The sequence below is a fragment of the Mytilus californianus genome, unplaced genomic scaffold (genome assembly GCF_021869535.1).
Source record: "Mytilus californianus isolate M0D057914Y unplaced genomic scaffold, xbMytCali1.0.p SCAF_2, whole genome shotgun sequence".
In the NCBI taxonomy this organism is placed as follows: domain Eukaryota; kingdom Metazoa; phylum Mollusca; class Bivalvia; order Mytilida; family Mytilidae; genus Mytilus; species Mytilus californianus.
The window spans coordinates 117,777,238-117,788,494 of record NW_026262668.1 but is presented as its reverse complement, the minus strand read 5'-3'; the positions used below and the strand labels follow the sequence as shown (position 1 = coordinate 117,788,494).

Below are 11,257 nucleotides of genomic sequence, written 5' to 3'. Positions count from 1 at the left end.
ATTGGTATGACGTTGGCGTCGTCGTCGACGTCCGAAGACACATTGGTTTTTGCACTCTTAACTTAAGTTTAAGTGAATGGATCTTTATGAAATTTAACCATAAGGTTCAATACCACAAAAGGAAGGTTGGGATTGATTTTGAGGGTTTTGGTACCAACAGTTAAGGAATTAGGGGCCAAAAATAAGCATTTTTATACGACCGCAAAAAAATTTTTGTGGTCGTATATTGGTATGACGTTGTCGTTGTCGTCCGAAGATACATTAGTTTTCGCACTCTAACTTTAGTTTAAGTGAATGGATCTCAATGAAATTTTACCATAAGGTTCAATAGCACAAAAGGAAGGTGGGGATTGATTTTGGGGGTTATGGTACCAACAGTTGAGGAATTAGGGGCCAAAAATAAGCATTTTTGTAACTTCCAGACATAACTTGTGTGTAAGTGTATGGATCTCTCTGACATTGTATCACAAGGTTCCATATCACAAAGGGAATGCTGGGATTGATTTTGGGGGTAATTGCCTCCAAATTTTAGGAATTAGGGGCAAAAAACAAGCATTTTTCTAGTTTCATGACAATAACTTGTGTGTAAGTGTATGGATCTTTATGAAATTGTACTACAAGGTTCCGTATCACAAAGGGAAAGCTGGAATTGAGTTTGGGGGTAATTGCCCAAAAAGTTTAGGAATAAGGGGCCAAAAATAAGCATTTTTCTAGTTTCAAGACAATAACTTGTGTTCAAGTGTATGGATCTCTCTGAAATTGTACTGCAAGGTACCATACCACAAAGGGAAGGCTGGGATTGATTTTGGGGGTAATTGCCTCAAAATGTTAGGAATTAGGGGCCAAAAAGGGCAAAAAAACAAGCATTTTTCTAGTTTCAGGACAATAACTTGTGTGTTAATGTATGGATCGTTATGAAATTATACTGCAAGGTTCCATATCATAAAGGGAAAGCTGGGTTTGAGTTTGGGGGTAATTGCCCTAAATGTTTAGGAATTTGGGGCCAAAAAACGAGCATTTTTCTAGTTTCCAGACAATAACTTGTGTTCAAGTGTATGGATCGCTCTGGGATTGAGTTTGGGGGTGATGAATCATAAGGGGGTTCAAAAAATTTGGGGGGGGGGGGGATTTTTTTTTTCCTTTTTTTTCTATAAAATTTTCCATTTTAAATTAGTTATTTCTGATTTATATATAAAAGCAAATAATAATGATATGGTTTGAAAAGGTAAATTAAAAATTTTTAAGTTCTTAGACAACTTTCATTCTGTGTCATAAACCTATGCTGTGTCAAATATTTAATTACAATCCAAATTCAGTGCTGTATCAAGCTTGAATGTTGTGTCCATACTTGCCCCAACTGTTCAGGGTTCGACCTCTGCGGTCGTATCAAGCTGCGCCCCAGCGGATCTTTCTTAAATTGTTCTATAAGGTTCCATATCAAAAAGGGAATGCTGGGATTGATTTTGGGGGTAATAGCCTCAAAATTTAAGAATTAGGGGCCAAAAAAGGGGCAAAAAACAAGCATTTTTCTAGTTTCATGACAATAACTTGTGTTCAAAGTGTATGGATCTCTCTGAAATTGTACTGTAAGGTACCATACCACAACGGGAAGGCTGGGATTGATTTTGGGGGTAATTGCCTCAAAATTTTAGGAATTAGGGGCCAAAAAGGGGCAAAAATCAAGCATTTTTCTTGTTTCAGGACAATAACTTGTGTGTAAGTGTATGGATCTTTATGAAATTGTACTACAAGGTTCCATATCAAAAGGAATGCTGGGATTGATTTTGGGGGTAATAGCCTCAAAATTTTAGGAATTAGGGGCAAAAAACAAGCATTTGTCTAGTTTCATGACAATAACTTGTGTATAAGTATATGGATCTTTCTGAAATTGTACTACAAGGTTCCATATCACAAAGGGAAAGCTGGAATTGAGTTTGGGGGTAATTGCCTAAAACGTTCAGGAATAAAGGGCCAAAAATAAGTTTAGTATGGTGTTCATTATCACTGAACTAATATATATATTTGTTTAGGGGCCAGCTGAAGGACGCCTCCGGGTGCGGGAATTTCTCGCTGCATTGAAGACCTGTTGGTGACCTGCTGTTGTCTGTTCTATGGTCGGGTTGTTGTCTCTGACACATTCCCCATTTCCATTCTCAATTTTATTTTTCTAGTTTCCAGACAATAACTTGTGTTCAAGTGTATGGATCTCTCTGAAATTGTACTACAAGGTACCATACCACAAAGGGAAGGCTGGGATTGATTTTGGGAGTAATTGCCTCAAAATTTTAGGAATTGGGGGCCAAAAAGGGGCAAAAAACAAGCATTTTTCTAGTTGCAGGGCAATAACTTGTGTGTAAGTGTATGGATCTTTATGAAATTGTACTACAAGGTTCCATATCACAAAGGGAAAGCTGGGTTTGAGTTTGGGGGTTATTGCCCAAATCGTTTAGGAATTTGGGGCCAAAAAGGGGCAAAAAAAAAGCATTTTTCTAGTTTCCAGACAATTACTTGTGTTCAAGTGTATGGATCTCTCTGAAATTGTACTGCAAGGTACCATACCATAAAGGGAAGGCTTAGATTGAGTTTGGGGGTGATGAATCATAAGGGGGTTCAAAAAATTTGGGGGGAGGGATTTTTTTTCCTTTTTTTTTCTATAAAATTTTCCATTTTAAATTGGTTATTTCTGATTTATATGTAAAAGCAAATAATAATGATATGGATTGAATAGGTAAATTAATAATTTATAAGTTCTTAGACCACATTCATTCTGTGTCAGAAACCTATGCTGTGTCAAATATTTAATCACAATCCAAATTCAGTGTGTATCAAGCTTGAATGTTGTGTCCATACTTGCCCCAACTGTTCAGGGTTCGACCTCTGCGGTCGTATCAAGCTGCGCCCAGCGGATCATTTTATTGTGTTTTGGTCTGGTTTTCAAGTACTTTAAGCACTAGGTCAACTATATTTGAATGATTGCAAGGTGAAACACAGTTTAATTTTATCCATATACTTATTAATTTTCTGTTCAAAGGGAAATAACTCAAACTGAATAAATGATATACAAATAGTTCTCTAAAATTAGATATGATGTTATATCTATTTTCTGATTATAATCAATAAAATTAGATATGATTTAACCACTAAACATGGTTAGATTCAGCATTTCAAAGAACCCTATATATATTCAATTTATGTTGAAATCAAACAGTTTAATTTTGGACCAACTTGAAAACTGGGCCCAAAATCAGAAATCTAAATATAAATTATGTTTATTAATAGACAATATAAGCTTAGTTTTTAAAGTTCACTTCATCAAAAAAAAAATATATATATAACATTCTGATTACAGAATAACAAAAAAAAACTACCACAAAATTCTTCAAACAATTTACCAAATAAAAGAAAAAAAAATCAAAAATGTAATTTATCATTAATACAATGGCTTTTAAAAATATATACAACTTATCTGTTAGTGTAATCAAACTTTATATATATAATTAACCATTTCTGTTCAAAGGGAAATAACTCAATCACATAAGTACCACTTTTGGCTTCTGGAAAAGGGCTATTACTCAACAATGAGAACAACATGAAACGTCAATTAAATACCTGGGCTGCACCATCACAAGCGAACTAGATTGGGTAGAACATATCAACAACATTACCAGAAAAGCCAGCAGAAGCCTTGGTTTCCTCCACCGAAACCTACACATCGGCTCTAAAAGCAACAAAGAGCGATCATACAAAACTCTAGTAAGGCCCAAACTAGAACGCCACAACAGTATGGGACCCATATCATCAAAAACATATTGACCAAATTGAAAAAGTTCAAAGGAGGGCTGCGTGATACGTCACCAGGCGCCACAGAAACAGATCAAGTGTCACGGACATGATTAACGAATGGGGGTTGGAAAAGCCTCCAAGAACGACGCAGAAAGGCCAGGCTCGCAAGATGTATAAGATCGTCAACGCCAAAGTAGCCATCAACAAAGACGTGTACCTCCAAAAACCCAACTAGAATATCCAGACACACACAACAGAATGGATACATGGTACAAACAGCAACCAAAGACTGAAGGAAATGGTCCTTCTTTGTGAACACCACCAAAGACTGGAACAAGCTTCCCCCGGAGATCTCCACAGCACAGTCATTTGAGACATTCAAATCTCAAATGACCAACCTTACAAACTAAAGATGAACTTTTGCTTTTAGCCTGTTTTTAACTATGCGGAACCAAATTTGCCAGTATATTCAGAAAGTTGAATGTGGGCAGTATATGGAAGAAGAAGAGCTAAAATCGTGAAAATTGAACTTGACCTTCATTTAGTCGCAGGAAACAACATATCTAAATTTCGTCAAAGCGTTTTCATGTTAATGAACGGACACTGTTTGGCAGCCGCCCGCCGTACATCCCCAATTCAACAACCGATTTTTCCTTCGAAAATCCGGTTAAAAATTATTTACGTAATATTTTGTTGTTGAAAAAAGTGCATTTTCAATGCATCTTTCTGGAAATTATGTTTATTTAAACTTCAATAAAAAAAATATACTACATCTTCCTTTGAAGATTCTTCTTTCCATCCATATCAAAATCATTAAATTGAAAAATTATAATAAAAAAAAAGTTGTTAGTAAGTGCACCTTGTAATATTAAAATAAAGTAAGAATGTGCATAAGTATTGAAAAATTATCTTTCTTTGGGCAACAGAATAAAAACTTTATAGTTGGATGTGGAAAATGATGGAATATAGAAATGAAAAAAAAATCAATAAAAGATCCTTACATGAGTTAGAAAAAATAGTATGCCTATGCCATAACAAAAAGTTTTCTAACAAATTCATGTGCTAAAAGAAGTGATTTTAAAAAGGAAAATAACTGATAATGTTATATAATACTTAAAAGATCAGGGCCGTAAATTAGACTTGGTGTATAGGAGGCATTATAATAGGCGGATGTATTTGGTTCGTCCAGGGCCCTGAAGCTGAGCAGCGATATTTGACTTGTTAAAGATGTCAGGGTGGCGATAAATGTTTTGCAATGTCAGGACAGGTGGCAGATGTCAAAATGAGAAATATAACATTTTGTTTCTTTTCTTTTCTTTCCTTATTATACCCCCGCTTTAAAAAAGTGGGGGTATACTGTTTTACATCTGTCTGTCCTTCCGTCCCATGAATATTTTTCGTCGCATCTTTCTCAGGAACTACAATACAAGGATTTCTGAAATTTGGTTTCAGGGTTTATATAAGTCAGCTATACCGTGTGATGCGTTTTCAGATTCATCAATCAACAACTTCCTGTTTACTGAACACTTGTATCATTTTACACATGATAGCAAAGTTGAAAATTTTCGTCGCATCTTTCTCAGGAACTACAATACAAGGATTTCTGAAATTTGTTTTCAGGGTTTATATAAGTCAGCTATACCGTCACTACAAACCAGTAAAAGTCTAAAATGGCCTATATCTGTACTCAACTGTACTGATTTTTACTCGACCAGTCTGAATTGGTCTGAATTTTACTCGACATTACTCGACCCCAGTCTTAACCATACTCGACTGTACTGATTTGTACTTGACCCTTATCTTTGCCATTGAAAATAGTCTGAACTATTACTCGACCAGTCCGAAACAGTCTTAACCCATTCTCGACCTGTACTCGACCTATTTTTTCAGTCTAAACCATACTCGACCAAAGGTCTGAACAATACTCGACCAGTCTGAACCATACTTGACCAAATAACCTCTACTTTTTCTAAATTTTAACTGTTAAAATAAATTTCTTTTTAACTGATATGACAACAGCCACAATAAAATAAAGATATATTATAAAAACAGATTTTTACATTCTTACATGATTCTCAGATTTATCGAATAGAGATAGTTAAATCAAATTATCTTATATAATAATTTAATTGTATTAATTTTAAAGTTTTAGAGTTTTGATAAAAAAAGATTTTCTTTTTTACCTATAAACCACACCTATACTGAGGGTAATTAAACCTTATTAAGGTGCTTCTTGTTTGGCATGTGTTTTTTTTTTAAATTAATTTTCCTAAATTCCTAAATAAAAACTACATAGGTTTCATGGTTACATACAAAAAAAGTACAATAGTTATATAATTATCTTTTTAATGAGGTAACAACAGCCAACAAAATCACTGAAATTGTTTAACCTTATTTTAGAAATATATATCTATTATTATAATTTGGGATATATTATATACAATATATATATCAAAAAGGGATAAAAATTGAAGAAATTAATAAAGTTGTTCTTCTCATTAGTGGTGAAGTATAAAGTAATACCTCCTGATTGGGGCAAACTCATGAAAAAGATCACACCTGGTCAGAGAGTATTAAATTCTAAATAACATTCATTCAAAATTGCAACATCCTGTGAAACTTAAATCGCAAGGCCTTTTGAATTCACTAGATAAGTAATACACGAGTTTAAGAAAAATAGGGCTTTCTTTTCACCTGTAAAACACACATATACTGAGGCAATTAAACCTTATTAAAGTGCTTCTTGTATGCCATGTCTTTAATTTTGATAAAAATTATTTAAATTTAATTGAAATAAATTTTTACTGTAACTTTGGAACACATTTCCTTTTTTAAAAGTTTATCACAGGATTACTATGGAAGTTCTATTATCATGATTATATTAAATTCTTGGTTTAACAAAACAAAGGTGTCATTTTTTAAATTTATTAATTTGCTTTATATGCTATTTTATATATATTTTAATAAAAAAAATGTTCACTGCATTATTAACTAAACTCAAGACGTGACACCATAAATCTATACGAGGCTTAAGTTAATGGTGAAAATTGTCCAGTAACCATAAAATATATCTGAAACATTCAAAAAATTTTGAATAACATTGAAAATATTAGTCACAATTCAGTTTTGAGATTATTTGATCAGCTTGTTTTATTTTTATTTTAAAGGTGATATATATGTATGTATATAAAATTAGTGTTGATGAATATGGTGATGAAGTTATATTATGTTTATTGTGAAATTTTGGTTTCAATGCTATATTGAATACATTTTTAATTTCAAATTGTTGTTCAAATTTCTAGCCAGGGGAAATAGCTGTTGTTAAAAACAGTTCCTAAATTGATGAAATACAATAGATAGATACAAAAAATAGGTCTAGGTTGGTTGAGACTTGGTCGAGTATGGTTCAGACTAGGTCGAGTATGGTTCAGACTAGGTCGAGTATGGTTCAGACTAGGTCGAGCATGGTTCAGACTAGGTGGATCATGGTTCAGAAGCGTATAAAATTATTAAGTACTGGTCGAGTACAAGTTCAGACTGTTAAGTATGGTTCAGACTACAGTCGAGTATTATCAAGTAAATTTCAGACCAATTCAGACTGGTCGAGTAAAAATCAGTACAGTCGAGTACAGATATAGGCCATTTCAGACTTTTACTGGTTTGTAGTGCGTGTGATGCGTTTTCAGATTCATCACTCAACAACTTCCTGTTTACCGAAATATTTGGGCGGGGGTATCACCAGTGAGCAGTAGCTCGCAGTTTCACTTGTTATACTACCGCAGGTAGTATCATGTTATGGTGTTGTCTGTGTCTGAAGACATTTTGGTTCGCAGACAATAACTTGAGTATAAGTTCATGGATCTCTATGAAATTTTAGCACAAGGTTAGACCACTAAAGGATGGTTGGGATTGTTTTTGGGAGCTGTTGTCCTTGTGGTTTTTGTCGAGCCTGCGACTTTTGTCGCAGAAAGCTCGACATAGGGATAGTGATCCGGCGGCGGCGGCGGCGGCGTTAGCTAACTTCTTAAAAGCTTTATATTTTAGAAGGTAGAAGACCTGGATGCTTCATACTTTGTATATGGATGCCTCATGTTACGAAGTTTCCGTCAGTCACATGTCCAATGTCCTTGACCTCATTTTAATGGTTCAGTGACTACTTGAAAAAAAAGTTAAGATTTTTTGTAATGTCAAATTCTCTTATTATAAGTAATAGGATAACTATATTTGGTATGTGCGTACCTTGCAAGGTCCTCGTGCCCGTCAGACAGTTTTCACATGACCTCTACCTCATTTCATGGATCAGTGAACAAGGTTAAGTTTTGGTGGTCAAGTCCATATCTCAGATACTATAAGCAATACGTCTAGTATATTCGGTGTATGGAAGGACTGTAAGGTGTACATGTCCAACTGGCAGGTGTCATCTGACCTTGACCTCATTTTCATGGTTCAGTGGTTATAGTTAAGCCTTTGTGTTTTGTTCTGTTTTTCTTATACTGTATCCAATAGGTCTACTATATTTGGTGTATGGAATGATTGTAAGGTGTACATGTCTAGCTGGCAGGTGTCATCTGACTTTGACCTCATTTTCATGGTTCAGTGGTCAAAGTTAAGTTTTTGAGTTTTGGTCTTTTTTTCTAATACTATATGCAATAGTTCAACTATATTTGGTGTATGGAAATATTTTATGATCTATATGGCAGTCACACAGGTTTTATTTGACCTTGACCTCAATTTCAAGGTTCATTGCTCAGTGTTAAGTTTTTGTGTTTTGGTCTGTTTTTCTTAAACTATAAGCAATAGGTCAACTATATTTGTTGTATGGAAGAATTGTTAGCTGTACATGCCTGCCTAGCATGGTTCATCTGACCTTGACCTCATTTTCATGGTTCATTGGTCAATTTTTAGTTTACTTGGTTAATGTTAAGTTTATGTGATAGTTGTAATAAAGCTTTATATTTAGGACTATCAACATAATATCAATGATTAGTAAAGAAGGCGAGACATTTCAGCGTGTGCACTCTTGTGTAATTAGGGGCCAAACAATGTCAGTTTTATTGGTTCATGGAAAATAAATTGGTTCGCCGACAATAACTTTAGTGTAAGTGTATGGTTGTGTAAGAAATTTAAGTACAAGGTTCCATTCCACAATAGGAGAGTTGGGAGTGATTTTGGGGGTTATTGTCTTAGCGGTTTTGTAATTAGGTTCCAGAAAGGGGCCAAAACAATTATTTGTCTGGTTTTAAGACAATAACTTGAGTATAAGCGATATTTATTTGGTCAATATTTTAGCACAAGGTTCCACACCACAATAGGAAGGTTGGGATTAATTGTGGGGGTTATTGTAACAGCTGTTAAGGAATTAGGGGCCAAAAAGGGTCTAATAAAAACAATTTTTTGTCAGGTTTACAGACAATAACTTGAGTATAAGTGTATGGATCTCTATTAAATTTTAGCACAAGGTTCCATACCACAATAGGAAGGTTGGGATTTATTTTGGGGGTTATTGTAGTAGCTGTTTAGGAATTAAGGGCCAAAAACTAGCATTTTTCATGTTTCAGGACAATAATTGGTGTATAAGAGTATAGATTTCTATGAAATTTTACCACAAGGTTCCATACCAATGATTTTTGGAGGGTCATGGCCCATATCGTTTAATAATTAGGGATCGAAAAGGGGCAGAAAACAACTATTTTTATACGACCGCAAAAAAATTTTGCGGTCGTATATTGGTATGACGTTGGCGTCGTCGTCGTCGTTGTCGTCCGGCGTCATCGTCGTCCGAAGACACATTGGTTTTCGCACTCTAACTTTAGTTTAAGTAAATGGATCTCTATGAAATTTTACCATAAGGTTCAATACCACAAAAGGAAGGTGGGGATTGATTTTTGGGGTTATGGTACCAACAGTAAAGGAATAAGGGGCCAAAAAGGGGCCAAAAATAAGCATTTTTGTAACTTCCAGACATAACTTGTGTGTTAGTGTATGGATCTCTCTGACATTGTACCACAAGGTTCCATATCACAAAGGGAATGCTGGGATTGATTTTGGGGGTAATTGCCTCCAAATTTTAGGAATTAGGGGCCAAAAAGGGGCAAAAAACAAGCATTTTTCTAGTTTCATGACAATAACTTGTGTGTAAGTGTATCAATCTCTCTGACATTGTACCACAAGGTTCCATATCACAAAGGGAATGCTGGGATTGATTTTGGGGGTAATTGCCTTCAAATTTTAGGAATTTGGGGCCAAAAAACAAGCATTTTTCTAGTTTCATGACAATAACTTGTTTGTAAGTGTATGGATCTCTCTGACATTGTACCACAAGGTTCCATATCACAAAGGGAAGGCTGGGATTGATTTTGGGGGTAATTGCCTCCAAATTTTGGGAATTAGGGGCCAAAAAAGGGGCATAAAAACAAGCATTTTTTCTAGTTTCAGGACAATAACTTGTGTGTAAGTGTATGGATCTTTATGAAATTGTACTGCAAGGTTCCATATCACAAAGGGAAAGCTAGGTTTGAGTTTGGGGGTAATTGCCCTAAACGTTTAGGAATTTGGGGCCAAAAAGGGGCCAAAAAACAAGCATTTTTCTAGTTTCCAGACAATAACTTGTGTTCATGTGTACGGATCTCTCTGAAATTGTACTGCAAGGTACCATACCACAAATGGAAGGCTGGGATTGAGTTTCGGGGTAATTCCCTCAAAATTTTAGGAATTAGGGGCCATAAAGGAACAAAAAAACAAGCATTTTTCTAGTTTCCAGACAATAACTTGTGTTCAAGTGTACGGATCTCTCTGAAATTGTACTGCAAGGTACCATACCACAAAGGGAAGGCTGGGATTGATTTTGGGGGTAATTCCCTCAAAATTTTAGGAATTAGGGGCCATAAAGGAACAAAAAAACAAGCATTTTTCTAGTTTCAGGACAATAACTTGTGTGTAATCGATGGATCTTTATGAAATTGTACTGCAAGGTTCCATATCACAAAGGGAAAGCTAGGTTTGAGTTTGGGGGTAATTGCCCTAAACGTTTAGGAATTTGGAGCCAAAAAGGGGCCAAAAAACAAGCATTTTTCTAGTTTCCAGACAATAACTTGTGTTCAAGTGTATGGATCTCTCTGAAATTGTACTGCAAGGTACCATACCACAAAGGGAAGGCTAGGATTGAGTTTGGGGTGATGAATCATAAGGGGGTTCAACAAATTTGGGGGGGGGGGTTTCCTTTTTTTTTTCTTTAAAATTTTCCATTTTAAATTGGTTATTTCTGATTTATATATAAAAGCAAATAATAATGATATGGTTTGAATAGGTAAATTAAAAAGAATTAAGTTCTTAGACCACATTAATTCTGTGTCAGAAACCTATGCTGTGTCAAATATTTAATTACAATCCAAATTCAGTGCTGTATCAAGCTTGAATGTTGTGTCCATACTTGCCCCAACTGTTCAGGGTTCGACCTCTGCGGTCGTATCAAGCT

At 35.1% G+C, this 11,257-nt stretch overlaps 1 long non-coding RNA gene across 1 annotated transcript in view; it reads left to right on the top strand.

Annotated features, from left to right (window-relative positions):
* LOC127728673 (uncharacterized) overlaps positions 1–10,987 on the top strand; it is a 96,777-nt gene extending 85,790 nt beyond the window's left edge. Inside the window, exons 2-4 of the long non-coding RNA XR_007994306.1 lie at positions 323–621; positions 1,430–1,752; positions 9,955–10,987. This is a non-coding gene — a long non-coding RNA (uncharacterized LOC127728673). The remainder of the gene's footprint in view (positions 1–322; positions 622–1,429; positions 1,753–9,954) is intronic.
* The last annotated feature ends 270 nt before the right edge of the window (positions 10,988–11,257 follow it).